The following is a 16498-nucleotide window of genomic DNA, read 5'->3' on the forward strand; positions in this document are numbered from 1 at the left end:
TCATTTAAATAGAACCTACAAGAAATGCATAGCTCCTTCAGAAAAAAAAAAATTGCTTGTCTGCATAATAGCCTCCACCATATCCTCCACGGTTTCTTTTCCTAAGGTGGCCTTCAGGTGCATGGTGAGAGATGGGCTTACATAATCTCATAGCTTTGGAAAATACATCCTTCAGATCCACATGGTGTTCTTGCACAATCAGAAATACTCTTTAAGTATCAAACGATGCTATCCACAGAGAAAAGGCAATCCACAGAATGGAAGAAAATATTTGCAAATCATACGTCTGATAAAGATTACTATCCAGATATATATACAGAATTTGTACAATTCAAAAGCAAACCAAAAAAAAAACTAATTTTAAAATGTGCAAAGGGCTTGTATATATATTTCTCCAAAGAAGATATACAAATGTCCAAAAAGCACATGAAATGATGCTCAACGTCACTAATAACTAGGACAATCCAAATCAAAACCATAATGAGATACCACTTCACATTCATTAGAATAGATTTTTTTTTAAAATGCAGAAAATAGCAAATGTTGGCAACGATGTGAAGTTGGAACTCCTGTGCACTGCTGGTGGGAATATAAGATGGTGTAGCTGCTGTGGAAAACAGCAGTTCCTCTAAAAATTAAACATAGAATTACCATGTGATCCAACAATTCTGCTTCTGGGTATATACCCAAAAGGACTGAAAGCAAGGACTTGAACAAATATTTGCACAACCATAGTAACATTACTCACAATACTCAAATTCTATTGGCAGATGAATGGATAAACAAAAGGTGGCATATTTCATATATATATGCAATTGAATACTGGTCAGCTTTAAAAAGGAATAAAATTGTGATTCATGCTATACTGTTAAAACATGGGTGAACCTTGACTACATTATGCCTAGTGAAATAAGCCAGGCACAAAAGGACAAATATTGTATGATTCCACCTATATGAGGTATCCATAGTAGTCAAATTCATAAAGACAGAAAGTAGAATGGTAATTTCCAGGGGATGAGGGAAGGAAAGTTATTGTTTAATGGGTATGGAATTTCAGTTTGGGATGATGAAATCATTCTGGAGATGGATAGTGGTGATAGTTGCACAATAATATGAATATACTTAATGCCACTGAACTGTAGCCTCAAAATGGTTAAAATAGTAAAAATTGTTATGTGTAATTTACCACAGTAAAAATAAAAGAGATATCCTTTAAGGTTGAAGATTTATCATCAGAGGAGCAGTAGGATGTCAGGGAGGGTTAGTGGACTCCTCTTGTCTCCCTCTCTCTAACTGACACCATCCCCTGTAACTCCATGATGGGTTGTTGTCTCCTTTCTGTCCCTTCGAACTCCTATCTAGTCTGCATACTACCACCAGGTACCCACAAGGCTGCCTCCCTCCTTCATTGTTTTTTGGCTTCCATGGTTTCCGATAAGTCCGATGTAATTCTTACCTTCTCCTCCAAAATGTATATATCTTTTTTTCTCTGCCTGCTTTTAAGATTTTCTCTTTATTATTGGTGATATCCAGTCATTAAGTTATGAGACAGTGTCAGAGCTAGGAAGCTAACACCAACCCTTCCAAGAGCCCACCAATGCTTCCCCACATCCCATTGCTATCCTGGTAATAAATCTTCAGCTTGAAGAGTATTTCTGATTGTGCAAAGATACCACATTGACCTGAAGACCCTGTTTTTCAAAGCTGTGGACTTATGAAGCCACCTTAAGAAAAGAAGCAGTGGAGGGTATGGGGAATTCATCTTGGAGACAGATTTTTGTTTTCTAAAAGAGGTAAGTGTTTCTTGTAAGATCTATTTAGTCAGATAAAGCTTACAATCCTAAAAGGATATATACCTAATAACACAAGTTGTAAATGCATGGAGCAATATGACTAGTGATTCTAGACTTGCGCAGCTTAACGGCCCTGGAGAGGGTACCCCCTTCCCACTCCTCACATTATTCACGTCTGAGTTCAATGATCCTTCTTCAAACAGCTCTTAAACACTTAAATCAAAAACAGCTATTCTTTCAACCATTCCTTAAACCTGCTTTATTTTTCTTTGTAGTGCTTAGTCAAAATATGACATTTTATTTTTTGGTTACCTGTTTACTGTCAGTTTCCTCAGCTGGTGAATAAGCACCCTGGGTGCATCTTTATTATGTTATTCATATCATATACCCAGAACTTAGATCAGAGTCTGGAGCATCATAACCTGCTCAATAATATTTGTTAAGTGAATGAATTTAATTATTTATATATTTACTTAATTCTTATATTTAATGTTACATATATATTTAAATTACTGTTATTTAATGAGTTTACTTAGCTATTCTTGTCATTTTTATCATGTATCCACTCATTTTGCAATGAATTAGTAAGCCTTCACTTTGTGTTATGTACATATTTAACATGACAGGTGGGGAGATACAAAGATGTATAAAGTAAGACTTCTATAAAGAAATCCCACTTTCTGAAGGATAAAATTCAACGTCCTTAGCAAGCAAAGACTGGACACCCTAAATCCAAGGGGGAAGTAAGGATTTAACAAAAAAATCCAAGAAGCTAAATTTGTCTCTAGAAATGTGGCGGAGTCCCTCTGCTTCCCTCCAGCCCCTCCTACAAGCCCAACTCCCGAATTTCCGCAACGGAGGGCGGCTTCAGGTACCAAGCCGGCCTTGCTCAAAGCACCTCCCTGGGTAATTGACAGCTGGGGAAATCCCACTGAGACCCGCCCCCAAGCCCCTCCTTGCTAGACTGAGTGGCGCAATCCGGTGGGAGTGGCTGCTGGCTCAGCCAATGGAAGGAAATGGGAGCAAGCGCTTGTGTAAACAAACTGAGAGGTGCTGCGCTTTGAGCTCCTCCCCCACGTGGGGGCCAGACGCATCCTTGGCCCAGTGCCTATCCTGGACTACCTTAGCGTCGTTTCAGCCAATCAGAGCCTGTGTCTCTCGCAAGGAGGCGCTCCACCCCAAGGGAAAGACCGAAGGGAGCAAAAAGACAGACATTGATACCAATCAGACGCTGGAACTTCTAAAGGAGTGGGCGGGAACTGCTTCACGTTTAGACCAATAAACAGCACACGTGCCCTTCTAGGTGACTGAGCGGCGTCCTCTTTCGTCCAATAGACGAATGGGGCGGTGCCCAGCAACCAATGGCTTGAGTTCCGGGGCGGGGTGAGGAGTCAGTGTGCAGTTAAGAGGTAACCTGGAGAGTGGTAACGGCGCTCCTCTGGTGCTGTGGCTCACGCTTTGGTACTGGAGGCCGAGACTGTTCTGACGACGGCGACCTCTGCGGCTACAGCTGAGGTTCTCGGAGGAGTGGCGGAGTACGGTCTGGAGGAGAGGCTTCTGGACAGCCCAGGTGGGCAGGGGCGCCCGGGCTGCCAGGGAGGGGACCCGCGGGAAGCGCCGCTCTCCCGGCTCTGGGGGCCGCCCTGCGCCTCCCTTTCCGCCGCCGTCGGGACTGTGAGGGGCATCGCGCGCCTGCCCGAGCTCCCGTGGGGAGGGTAAGCCGGCGGGTCCCACGTCGCGGCGGCCGGCGAGAAAGGGCGTCCGCTGGGGTCAGCCCCTGCCCCTCGGGGGCGCTATGCGGTCTTTAGTCCCTTTCTCCCCCCACTGGCGCGCTATTCTTACCCCACTCCCAGCTTCCCTGGACTCCCTCAGCCCCCTTGTAACACTCGGACTGAAACCTCAGGCTTGCGAGTCCCTTTACTGCCCCGGTGCACCACTGCTAGGCAAATTGACCAGTGCAGCCTCCTTCCGTACCCCACCCCCCCCAAAATGGGGAGGGGGAAAGAGTTGCGCATTATCGGCCCTCTCCCCTTCGCGGGCCCCCGTGCATTATTTGCGTTTCTGATACTCCCTCCGCTTTCCGCGTTACTCTAGCCCTCATTCTTGATACCTAATTTGAGTTACGGACCTTAGCCACTTCGCTTCATCCTTCCCCTCAACGAATGGGTCCTTTACTCCCTCCCACCCCCTAAATTTCATTCTCACCTCTCTTGGAAACTAACATTTTCCACTTGCCCCTTCCAGGCAGCTGGAAGGTGGACGCGAGAGAGGCAGAATACACTATAGAGGGAGCTTTGCAAGGCTGGAAACTTTAATCGGTTTTGTTCATGGTAAACCATTCTTGCCTTCCTTAAAATGGCATTTGATCATTATATCCTTTCTAGAATCTTTGTCCCATTACAGTTGTTTTGATGATAATTTTTGAAAATGCGAATGAGAAGGGTTTGCTGGCAGCAAGACATTTTAAAATGTTTTATTTTTCAAGTGGATAGGATTGGATTATACTTTAAACAGTTCAGCTGGAGTCTCCCAGAGTTTGCAGTGTAAGGGCCTGACCACCCTACTTTGTCATAAAATATAGGATATACTTTAGCTGTATAGCATAATGTGATTTGATCACACCCAGACTGTGGATAATATAGCATTGAATCTGTTTAAAAACAGCATTGTATTTATCTTCATAGTATCTTAGTTTGGGTTTCAATAGTTTTGGTTATAGCCATATGTTTCCAGATAAAAGTACAAACTTTGTTGTGCCTGAATAAAATATGTCAAGAATTTTACGGGGAAAAAGTAACTTATCATACTTAGTTTTGATTGAGACTTCAGAGTTTTGAAAATATTAATTTAGATATTGAACAGTGAGGATTTTGTTTGAGGGGATGGAGGAAATCAAAGTATTGGGATAAGCCTGTTGGGGCCTTTACCCTGTGTGCGTGGAAATGGGAGATGGGGGAGGGGAGAAAACACGGATACAAAGCCTTGTAGGTGCTTAGTTTCATGACGTTACATAAATTGGAATTATTTTTCTTAGTTCCTAGTGGGGAAATGTAAGCAGTGAGTTTAACATCATGTCCACTGTGTTTTGGCCAGAATTTCACAAACTTTTGTGAAAAATTCTCATTGTTTTCCTTATCCTATTTGTGACATATATATATCAATATGCTACCTTGTATTTTACTGCGGTAATACTGTATCTTGTATATAGAGAAATAGGTCTAGTAGAATGAATTAAAAGGAATCTTTACTCTGAGGAGGCAGCGTTGTCTAATGGACCATATGTTTGAGCCCTGTTAATACAAAAAATCACACTGAAAAAAGGAATATCTTAAAACTGTTGTAACAAATGCCCAGGTGTCTAGAACAATAAAAAGATTTATGACAGAATTATTACCAGTCATCAAATTAAAGTCCTAGACAAATTGCAAACCTATGTGTTAGTCACTATTGTGAGTTGGTATAAGGCTGCACTGGAAAACTAGTTATTTTTGTACAGTCTTTTCAAGTATGTTTATGCTTAGTAATTATTTCTTTGCAAATTTAGAGCACTGTGGCTGTGATTTCTTCCTAGATTCCTTGCCTTTAAGGAGCTCATAGTTTAATGGAAAAGAGACCTGTAAACCACGAATTAAATGCAGAGGGAGAGATTCTGCAGTGTAGGGGATGTACAGGACCCAGAGAAGCACTGTGGCCCTGTGTTCTTCCTCATCTCCTACTGCTCTAGACTTTCTAAAGTGCCATTGCCTGAACCTACCTGTTTACTTCACATACCTGGGCCTGTCTGCAGGCACTCTTCTCTCTTCTTTCAAGCCTTTTCCACACCTTATGTGCCTGATGAGGTCCGATTTCAAAATCATCTTGAAGCCTACCACTGCCTACACTCTATCCAAATAATTGTTTTCTATATATTTCTGTTATTTTGTTATAAATAATTAAGTTGACTCTCATTATTGACAGTGATTATGGTCTATAAAGTCACACAGAACTCTAAATTAGCAAATACTGAGCCGTTGTTCCTAAGGAAAATATGTACATTTCTCACATAGATTTTTATCTTAAATCCTGAATACAACCCATCCTGGTAGATTCTGTTTTCCTTATTTTACAAAAGAGAAAATGAGGTTCAGAAGGGTTAAGTGACTTGCCTGAGGCCAATCCCTAACAAGTGCGGAAGTTAGGGCTCAAACCCTGTCCTACTGGCCCATGAGCCCGAGCTCCTTGCACTGCACTACGCTGCCCCCTACTGTCTGTTTCTTAGTCACTCCCGTGAGAGCTGAAATGCAGAGCACTGCTTAGTTTGACCTTAGCTGGGAATGTGCTCCAGGAGTGACTTAAAATTTTTGCTACTCTGTGCCTATCCGTGAATGACTGCAAAGGCACCACGAGGATTGATTTTGGGGTTCAAATAAAATTTTAGCAAGTAAGCAGATTCACAAATAGAGCATACACAAATAATGAGGGTCAACTGTACTTGAAGATCAACCCTGGAGTCTTTCATGGTAACCGTCCCTGCAGTCCACTGTGGAATGTGCCTTTAGCGTCTTTGAGAATTTATTCACTTATTCATTTATTCAACAAATATTTATTAAGCACTTACTATAAGCCAGGTTCTGTTTTAGACTGTGGTGAACAAACTAGAGATTAAGCTGCTACCCTTATAGATGTTAAATTTGAATAGGAAAGACAGATAGCTAACAGCCTGGAGCTCAGGGAATTAGAGATTAATTTGGCCAAGGTGATACCCAGTGTGGCCCCTCCAGCTTCACATGCCCTAGTACACTGATTTCCTGAACAGTTGTGTTTTCCTCTGTGCATATGCTCTTCCTTTTGAGCCTCTCTACTTGTTAATAGTTGGTTTTGAGGTCATTTTTTCCATGTTACTGACAGGATATTCTAAAATAATCAAGTTAGCCAGGTCTTTGATTTCTGCCTTTGCCACCCAGCAACTGAGTGAATTTGGTCAAGCTGTTGAACTTTTTAAGCCTGTTTCCTAATTTCAAAAGTGATGATGTGATGTGCTAGGTCCCTGTGGGTTGGAAGAAAGAGTCACACACGTACTACTTTTGATGATGAGGGTTTAGTGTAAACTTTAGTGGGATATCATCTCAGCCACCATATTGTCCCTTGACCCTAGTGCTTTCAAAACCTTATAAAACAATAATTTAGCAGTATTTCAAATAGGATTTGAGCTCTGGAGACCAGAGCTTGTTCACCCAGAATTGTGTTTCCTATGAGGGAGCATCTGATTGGGTTGGTTTGTCACCTTTTAAAATGGAGGATCCCTACTGAGAAGAATTTTGAACCAAGCCATGTCCTAGGCAATCTCCCTTAAGTTCAAGCTGTGGATTGTCCTTAGAGCTCTGAGTCTGGTCCAGTGGCCAAAGTAGTAGAATTAGTTTCATGTATTTTTCTGTGACACAGACTGTAATATATATGAAAAGACCCCTTTGGAGACAGTTTCTTCAGAAAACAATTGAGGGTAGAGCAGTCCTTAGAGTTTCATGGACTTCTGCCCAATTCAAATACCTTTCTAACATGATTATAGGCAGTGTTTAATAAAACACCTAACAAGATAATTGACACATGTCAAATATTTAAAAGATCTTCGTTTTGGTGTTGCACTTAACATTATTATAGTGTGGTTATTTGTTCGTGTGGCTGTCTTACTAGACTTTGAGTTCCATGAGGACAGGATCAACATCTGTATCCTTCTATCGTTAGTTCAGTGCCTGATATATGGTAATAAATGCACAAATGCCTGACTTGAAGAATTCCCTAACTTCCTGAAAGGATGGAAGGATATGAAAGCTTCCCAGAGAAGGCATTGTTTAAGCTGGTTCTTAAGAATGAGTAGGAATGCTTTCCAGGTGTATAAATCCTTGAGGCAGCATTCCAAGTAGGGACCAGCAGGTGCAAAGGCACAGACTTATAAAAAGATAATGAAGTCTACAGAACGTTCCTATAGATTAAAACAACAAACAAAAAGCAAACAAACAAAAATCACCTAAGGGGAGAATTATCATTGGGCTTGGCCAGAGGGCAAGTCACGACTGAGTTAACCATGACCAAAGTTGCTCACTAACAGATGCAAATTTTAGGGAGAAAGCGTAATATTCTTAAGTTGTTGACGGGGTATCAGTAACAGTTTAGAAAACAAGCATTGACTTCTGGGAACTATTACACTGTAGTAAAATTATTTACTTCTTCATCATGAAGCTTATATGTGTCCCACACTGTTCAAGATGCTGAAAATGTAATCAGACTCATTGTCAAGAGGCTTACAAGCTAGTGTGGAGGACAGATGGATGAACTTGACTTATCACGTAAGTGTGGTATGAGAGATATGAATAAAATGTTACCTAAACCAGGAGAAAGGAGTAGTTAGTAATATGGAGCCATGGGGGAAAATTTCTCAAATGAGGTGATATTTGAGCTAGGCCTTGGTAGGTGAAGAGATAGGAGTTCACAAGACCAAAAGTAGGGACTTTATGAGGAATATTTGTGGTAGGAAAGATTGAGGAATTTTCCATTTTTGCTATATCTGTTGTGGGCGTTCAATTAATAATTATAGTTATTTCAGTAACTTCTCTGAGCGTAAGACGTGAGTAGCTATGCCGTAGCAGAAGAATTTTGTGTCAAAATATGCTGTGTTAAACAAAGATTTCTGTAATGCAGGACTGCTCTAGAGCTTTTATTTTAGTGTCCTTTGGATTGTGGATCTCCGAAAGGGGTACATTGTGTTTAACCATGGCTTCTCCTCTCCTCAACCCCCCACCCCACCCCCTGCAGCATACAAAAGATGTTTATCTTTTGGAGAAGAATTGCAGAGACATAGTTTGAGAAATGATGAATTGAATTAAAATATATCTTTACCAAACTAAGATTATTGATAGTGTCTATGTGCATTGTAAAATAGCATATATAATCTTGCAGAAAAGGAGAGACATTTGGAGAAAAAGAATACATTTCTACCGAAGTTATTATCATCTTGGTCAGTAAGTCCCAAACTTAGAAAAAATTGTTATATGATCACACCCCTCCTTGAAAAGTCTGGCTTATTCATATTTTGAAATTCTGTAAAGTGATCAGAGACACCCTGGGGTGTTGCGGAACCAGAGAAGGAGTCAACAGTGGTGGCAAAGGCAAAAGTCATCTTGAAAGTGAGACTCTTCCAATTTGAGGGGATGCTACTTTTATTCTGCATTCATTTTAGGCCATATTAAGCATGTACCTTGCCAGTTGGGTCTTTTATTTAAGAGCATATTTAAAATACACGCCCTCTTCTGACTCTGGAATTTTGAGGACTGTATGCCAGTGTTCCCTCTTTTCAGTAATACTTGATCATATAAGCATTAAGATCTGAGACTTACTGTGTAATTTTAATTCATTTGTCAAATTATGATTATGTGATTAACTCCCCAAAATATTGTTAAAATTAAGGAAGCAATGATCATGTTTTTGGTAGTGCATTGAATTTGAAGTCAGAAGATCTAGTTCTGAAGTCTGTCTCTGCCAGCTTTCTATTTGAATGACCTTGGGCACAACTGCCTAACCATCTGTGGCCTCCTTTTCTATTTTTTTTTCTTTCCCATTTTGACAAAATAAAAATGCATAGGGTTAGTGTAAGAATTAAATGATGCATATAAACATACTTTATGAATTCTGAAGTACTATACAAAGACAGGTGAAGGAATGTATCCAGCTTAATTTGAATCAATTTTGTTTTTAGTTTTTAATTTTATATTACAGAAATAGTGTGTATTTACCATTGTAAAATTAGAAAGCATTGCATAGGTGAAAGGGGAGAAAAACTAGAGCACCTCATAGATCTACCATACTGAGACAATGATTACCATTTTGATGGACATATTGAATGGATGTATACTTTCTGTACATGTTCTTGTGTGCGTATGCATTTCAATAGAAATGCGTTCATCTTGGGTGTTTTGTTTAGTCACTTTATTTTTATAAGTCCCCTAAGAGTACATTTGCTTGGTTCAAGGAATTGTGAAGTCTTTTACTACCTATTTTTGTATATAATGAGGAAAGGCGCTGCCTTCTCAGCCTGGTGAACGTGTGACCCTTGTGGTAATCTAATATCCTGAGCCATTTCAGAAGCTTCATGAAAGGCACGTTCAGAAATGAACTTGCTGTACGTATGCAGTTATGCTTGACATTTTTGTAATATCGTGCATGAAAAGGATGACTCCAGTGTGTCATCAAGGAACTGGTTAAATAAACATCCAAAGCGTGGAATATTGTATAGTTGTAAAAAGAATGAAGAAGAGAGAAAAAAGGGTAGAATGAGACTATACATTGCTTATAATTGCAAGAAGAAATTCTGAAATGATATATAAGAAACCAATGAAAGAAATAGGAGAAATGGGATTTTCACCATATGCCTTTATACATATTTACATATTAAAAATGTTTTTGAGTCATGTGTTTGTATTACCTTTTCAAAAAATGAGTGAATGAATGGTGAATTAAATGTAGTAAAGAGAGAGAAGAAGAAAGGATTGTTAGGGGCTGCCCATCTTTTTGGTACCAGGTGAATACATAGCAACAGTAGCAAAGATTGGAAGAGAGGCCCCAGGGAGGAGTTGGCAGCCTTATTTTTCTCCTTTTACTCAGTTTTGAATATTTAAAAAATATTTTGAGAAGAATGAAATGATTTAAAACTGCCAGAATGCAGTCCGCATGGCTTGAATAGCTGCTTTCTTTTTCATATTCACTTGTATTTTTTCATATGCATACAAATGAGTTTTCATTTCATTGCACTTTTAATATTTTTAAACTTATCTAATTAAATTTTTTTTCTGTGTTGCTATAGGAGGACCTTTAAAAAAAAAAAGTAGGGCAGGTTTGTCTCATGCACATCCCCAAAGTGGTCTCATCTACCTCAAGAGTCAAGAAATTCTAGCCGCCTATTCTATATGTGACATACTTACATGAGAAAAGATAAGAAAAAGAAGAGATTTAAATATATACAGATGAAAGTAACATATCTTGCAGATTATAAAAGAAACTACTTTTTTATAATTCAGAAAACAAAATATAAAGAAAAATGACCTTTATTTCCGCCACCCAAAACATTGTTTTTTTTTTCCTTTTAAACCTTTTCTAACGCATGTAAGCATTTTTAAGAATAGAATTATATTTATTTCTGGCAACTATTGAGATGCTCATGTAGTTTTTTTCTTTTCCTTTGCCTGTTAATATGATAAAATACATTTTCATATTTTTAAATTTTAGACCTTCCTTGCATTTCTGGGCTGAACCCTATTTGATCAAAGTGTTTTTGTTTTGCTTTAATTTTTAAATACATTGCTTGATTGTACTTGCTCATGTTTTATTTGAAATTATATGTTTCTAACATGGAAGTCGGTCTGTGGTTTTCTTTTGTATTATCTTTGTTCTGTTTAGTGTGCCGAGCTACCTGTATACTAATCATTGGACGGCTCTCTTCATTTGCTTGTCTTCTGAAACAGTTGCATGGGAATCACCTGCTTTTTGAAAGTAGGTGCTTTGTGGAGTGTAGACTGGTCTTGCCTATCCTTTAAAATACATTAATCTCAGAGGAAGTCAAATTTTAACACAGTGATTTGAGTGTAAACAAGAGGAGAACAGAATGTAATTACCTAGTGGGAGCTTGCTTTTGTTTGGAAGTGGTGGTCTCAGTGTCTTTTTGTTCCTTAGGCTAGTGCAGACTTTACACTTACCATCTGAGAGTTTACAAAGCCTGTGCTTTAATGTCAGACAGGTGTAACTGTCTAGTTCCAAAGCATTGCACGTATACAAAATGTGCCTACCAGGGCTCTGCTTTATCCTGACTAAAAGCGAGAAGTAATGCAGTAAAACTCTCCCTAGCTAGAAGCTTTTGAAGAATGGAATGTTCTGGTTTAATTCTGTTAACTTGGGGAGTTTAAAGGTTTAAAAAAATCCTAAATTTCAACTCCCTGTTGAATGCAGTTCTAATATGTAGCCAATAATTCCACTTTTCTTCTTTAGTAAGTTTGATATATTCAGACCTAGTTGATGTTTTATTATAGAATCCCTAAAGTGTGTGAGGTGCACAATAAAAAGATCCTTTTTTAGAACTTTAGATGTGAGAAGATGTAAATGGTATTGTGTGAAATCAGGCTGGATGGGAACCAATGCCTGTTAAGTATATATTTCAGTCTCAATCTCTGATTGCAGCTTGTTTTCTTATTTAACTCATTAAAATAAAACACACTGGATGGAGAGTGGGAGTTGTGAGGAAAGTATATCTTTTATTTGGATGTCTTTATTTCATATCAAGATAAAATATACAGTACCCCTGGTTTTGAACCCACAGAAGGAAACACGTTTTTCTGTTTGGTGTATACCAGTGGTGCTTCAGAAGCACCTGAAGTGCTTATTACTACCCAGATTGCTGGCCCCACCCAGGGTGCCTGATTCCCCAGGTCTGGCGTAGGGCCTGATAATTTGCATTTCTAACAAGTTCCCAGGTGATACTGATGGCTGCTAGGCCAGGAACTGAAGTTTGAAAGCCATTGCTGTATACTAACTGTAAATTCTAGAAATCTGGTTCTAGAAGAAAGCTAAGTTTGGTCTGGGAGTATAAGAAGCACATGGGTTATGGAGCAGATCATGAAAGGTTCAACTCTAGGCTGCTGCTAAGCATTGTGTTGAGTTCAGGTAAGGAGCCAGGTGCACTGAGGTGCCACAGTTCTTGTTTTATGATTGGAAATCTGAGCCAAATGTCAAGTGAGAAATACCGTTTCATTCACAAGGCTTAGAGACCAGGGGGATTCTGATCAAAGAGGATTACGTGAGAATGGGGGTTATTTATACCTCCGTTTTGTCTTCCCCACTTAACATTTAGCCTTGCTTTGGAAAGGCCTGATTTTATTTTTATGGGAAAGAACTTTGAGTGCCTATTAAATAGAAAGTTTTATGTATTTTAAAAGATATTAGCTATATTTATTCTTAAGCTTTTTTAAACAATATTTTAAGAGAATAAGAAATTTTTTTTTAAGAAATCAAAGAATTAAATTATGCTCTACACTGGAAATTGACAAATTGTAAACTGACTATAACTCAATAAAAAAAATCATTGGAATTATATTGTGTTGTAATATGTTGGAGCATATAGTCTGCTTCATAAAACATCAAGCATACGATGGATTTTTTTTTTAAGTGATTTGTCATTACATTGAGGTAATACTAGTAATTCTTGTAATCCCTCTGAAGGTGAAAAATGAAGGCCAAAATCACAGACTTGGCACAGAAACTGGAGACAGGAGACAGCTATGAAGGAATAGATAGATAGACACACACATTTACACACACGCATATATATATGCATATATAAAATACCCATACATACCCACAGTTTTTTAAATTATTATTTTTATTATTTTAGCTAAAGACAAAGATACCTGTGTTGAACTCAGGCATCAGCTCTGGAAGCCACACCTTTTTGTGAAGGAGTTTTGCTTCAACAAGTTTTTCTCACTTGTCTGCTACCTAATTTATGTGGTTCTTCTGCTGACACCGTCAGTTTTCAGGTTGACCAGCTGGTTCAGCATTGACTGTTGGAGGAAGAACTGGTATTACAGACAGTGGTTTGGGCAGATTCCCTACTTGGAAACCTTCCTGTTTTGCTCCCCTGACCCCTCCAGAGGAGAATTTGGAGAAAGAGGAGACTACAGACTAGAGCAGTTCTGAAGCTTGTTGCATCTGAGAAACAACCCTCAAGCTTTCTAATACACAGTATAGATTTTGGGGGTCTCACCTCAAGACCTTCTGAATCGTGATCTCCTAGAATGGAGCCTGGGGGCTGCATTTTTAACAACTTTCTGAAATAATTTTATGGAGCCCCCGGGCTCTGTGCCTCAGACCAGATGAGTGCTGGTCCTAGGTGAACTTTAACCAGCTGTGAAATAAAAAAATTAGGACCACATAGTGTTTTTCATAAAATTACATGTATTCAATATAAAGAATTGGTTTTTGCATTGAATTAAGGTCTTCTTGTATTTTTGGATGTTAAAATATCCTTTTATAAAATTATGTTGATAAGGATATTTTTATCATCCTTATTTAGTTCAAACAAATTGTCATCTTATGTTGTCCTGAAAATATTTGTGAAAATTTACTGGTCTGTGAAATCCTAAAGATTGAGTATCTCTGATCTATTCATTTTTGGAAATTAAGTTTTTAAAATACTTTGGAATACAGATCCACAGAAGATCCAAAATCTTTGGCTAGATAAGTTTTGAAATTCAGAATTTTTCAGATTTGAGAGCGATGCTTTCTCTGAGGGTTTTATAATATCTCAGTGGGTCTGGTGCCGAATCCTTAGTCACACACATTAATATTTCTCAGCGAAACAAGAGTATTCACACTAAGATAAATGAAGCTATATATAGCTTCACATCAGTTCAGGCCAAGTTTCACTGTCAACTGTGTTTTGACATGAAGCATATGGAAAATTTTTAGTTTTTAGAGCTTTTTGTGTTTTGGAATTGTGCATAAGAGATTATAGACTAATATGGGGTCTGCTTTCTCATCCTAAAAGTGCCAGCAAGCTACAAATTAAATGGAGCATTGTATGTTCATAGTAGGGAATACAATGTATTTTGATTTAACACACTGTTGTGTGATGTGACCTTATTTGTATTTTCCTTCCAAAGACCTAGTCCTTTGGTTGAGTGGCATTTTTCTTCAGCCTGGTTCTCCCACTCTTACTCGCAATATTTGAGAAAAATCAGAGTTTTATATCATAGCCATTCTGGAACTAAAGTGGGAAGTGTGAGAGTGTAGGGTAGTGATTAACAGCATGGGCTTTGAGGACAGAAAGACCTAAGTGAAGCCCCAATCCTGGCACTTACTAGATTGCACCTTCCTTTAACAAATCTCTGAACATCAGAGGATTCAGAGAATTCATCTGAAAAGCCAGGATAATAGCACCTACCTCAATAGGATTGTTGTGAAGGTGAAGAGAGAGAATGTTAGTGAAGTACTTAGAAGAGCTGTTACTCTTTTCTCATCTTCGTCCCCTGGTATTTGGCTGGGTTTCTTGCTTCTTCTGTGTAACTTGATTGTCTTATGGTACCCTCTGTTTCCCTTATAAATCTGGGTAAGCTTGCATCAAACACTTTCCCAATTCATGACCTAATTCTGTTCCACCCTTGCAACTTAGACATCACATCTGCCTCTCCACACCAAAAAATCCACAGGCTTCTAAGTTCAGTAGTTTTACTAAAAATGAGTGTTTTAGGAGTCCACATTACAAAATGTGAGACTTTTCACTGTCTGAAAGGTACTGCTCTTACTTTTTTCATCTTTACTTTGTTCCAGCACTGTGACCCCGCTAACCAGGGAACCCTTTCCCTTTCTCCCATGGAACAGTTCTGCTCTTACCTTGGCCCCTCAAGGACTCACTTTCCACCCCAAATTAATTTTCAAGAAGTTTCTCCCACCCTAAATAATATCTTTCCTAAAAAGACTTCCAGTGAATACAGTTTTCTCTTCCTCATTACACATATATTTAAACTGCTTAGCTCCCTTTTCCCCATTTTGCTGTGGAAGATAATTCTTTATTCCCCAGAAATATATCAAATAAAATGAGCATGTGGTCCCTTTTTTTGGTGATTTTTGTTGGGCTTCTTGGTATGGATTGCTTCCAGTTTAGATAATCCACTATGGCAAGATGTTATAGCTAGCCTGCAGGCCGTGAAGAGAGTGTTATAGCCACCTGGTGTTATTAAACGCTAAAATAGTAAACAGGAACACATAAAATATTTTCATGGACTAGAAGAGCCTTTTTTTCCCCTGAAGAGTAATTTAACCTGTCAAAAACAGATTCCTGAGTGATATTGTCGCTGCCTGTGGGGAGTAGCTGTTAATACTCAATGCAGAGTGCTCAGCCCACATCCAGGCCCCTAAGGGCATGCGCTTTCCTTCCTTTTAAGTGAGATGTGTGTGTGTGTGTGTGTGTGTGTCTCCATAGGTAAATTTATTGGAAATGAGATTTAGAATACAGCATTCTAAAAATGGCACTCCATCAACAAATTATTTATTGAAGACCTGGTGGGCACATAAAAGCATGCCAGAAAGTGAAAAGGACTTGATTCTTGCCCTTAAGAAACTTCTAAGTTTATATATAGACAGTTCTCAATCCACATAGTAATGCTTGCTCAAATATACGTACAATCAAACGTGAAACGGGGAGACCTTAGACGGAGATTGTATTTAGGCTTGTATGTTGGTACTTCTAATATTATTGTGCATTTGAAAAATAAGTTACACTGTCATCAGATCAGTCTAAGACATTTAGAGGCTGTTCTTTCGTTATTCAGAAAAGTTACATGTATTTCATATGTAATAATAACATAGGAATGTTTTGATGAATGTTATCTGCTAAAGATTCACAGTTTGCAATATTTCCATGTTAATAGCAAATAATACCTTGTTGGAGCTGAATATAGAGAAGTCAGGGTCCCTGTGATCACCATTTGATGTTATCCTGGGAAAACAGTTGATGAATTTTACCTGGGGAAGTAGAACTTAAGGGCAGATCTGGGTACAGAGAACTTGCCACTGACCGTAGTCAAGCATTGATTCACTATTTGTGAGTACCTTTAAATCCTTTATGGAGAGCATTTTATGTCTGTTCTGTACATTTCCAGTAAGATAATAGTAATATCACAGAACAT

At 38.7% G+C, this 16498-nt stretch overlaps 1 protein-coding gene across 2 annotated transcripts in view; it reads left to right on the forward strand.

Annotated features, from left to right (window-relative positions):
* Positions 1–3161: 3161 nt before the first annotated feature.
* Positions 3162–16498, forward strand: part of PAIP2B (poly(A) binding protein interacting protein 2B) — a 36436-nt gene continuing 23099 nt past the window's right edge. Inside the window, exon 1 of one of the 2 annotated variants that reach the window (XM_072937583.1) lies at positions 3162–3363. The gene's annotated coding sequence lies outside the window, so the exon portion shown is untranslated. The remainder of the gene's footprint in view (positions 3364–16498) is intronic. The other variant, XM_006201561.4, reaches the window with a different exon arrangement.

The sequence above is a fragment of the Vicugna pacos genome, chromosome 15 (assembly GCF_048564905.1).
Source record: "Vicugna pacos chromosome 15, VicPac4, whole genome shotgun sequence".
Taxonomy (NCBI): domain Eukaryota; kingdom Metazoa; phylum Chordata; class Mammalia; order Artiodactyla; family Camelidae; genus Vicugna; species Vicugna pacos.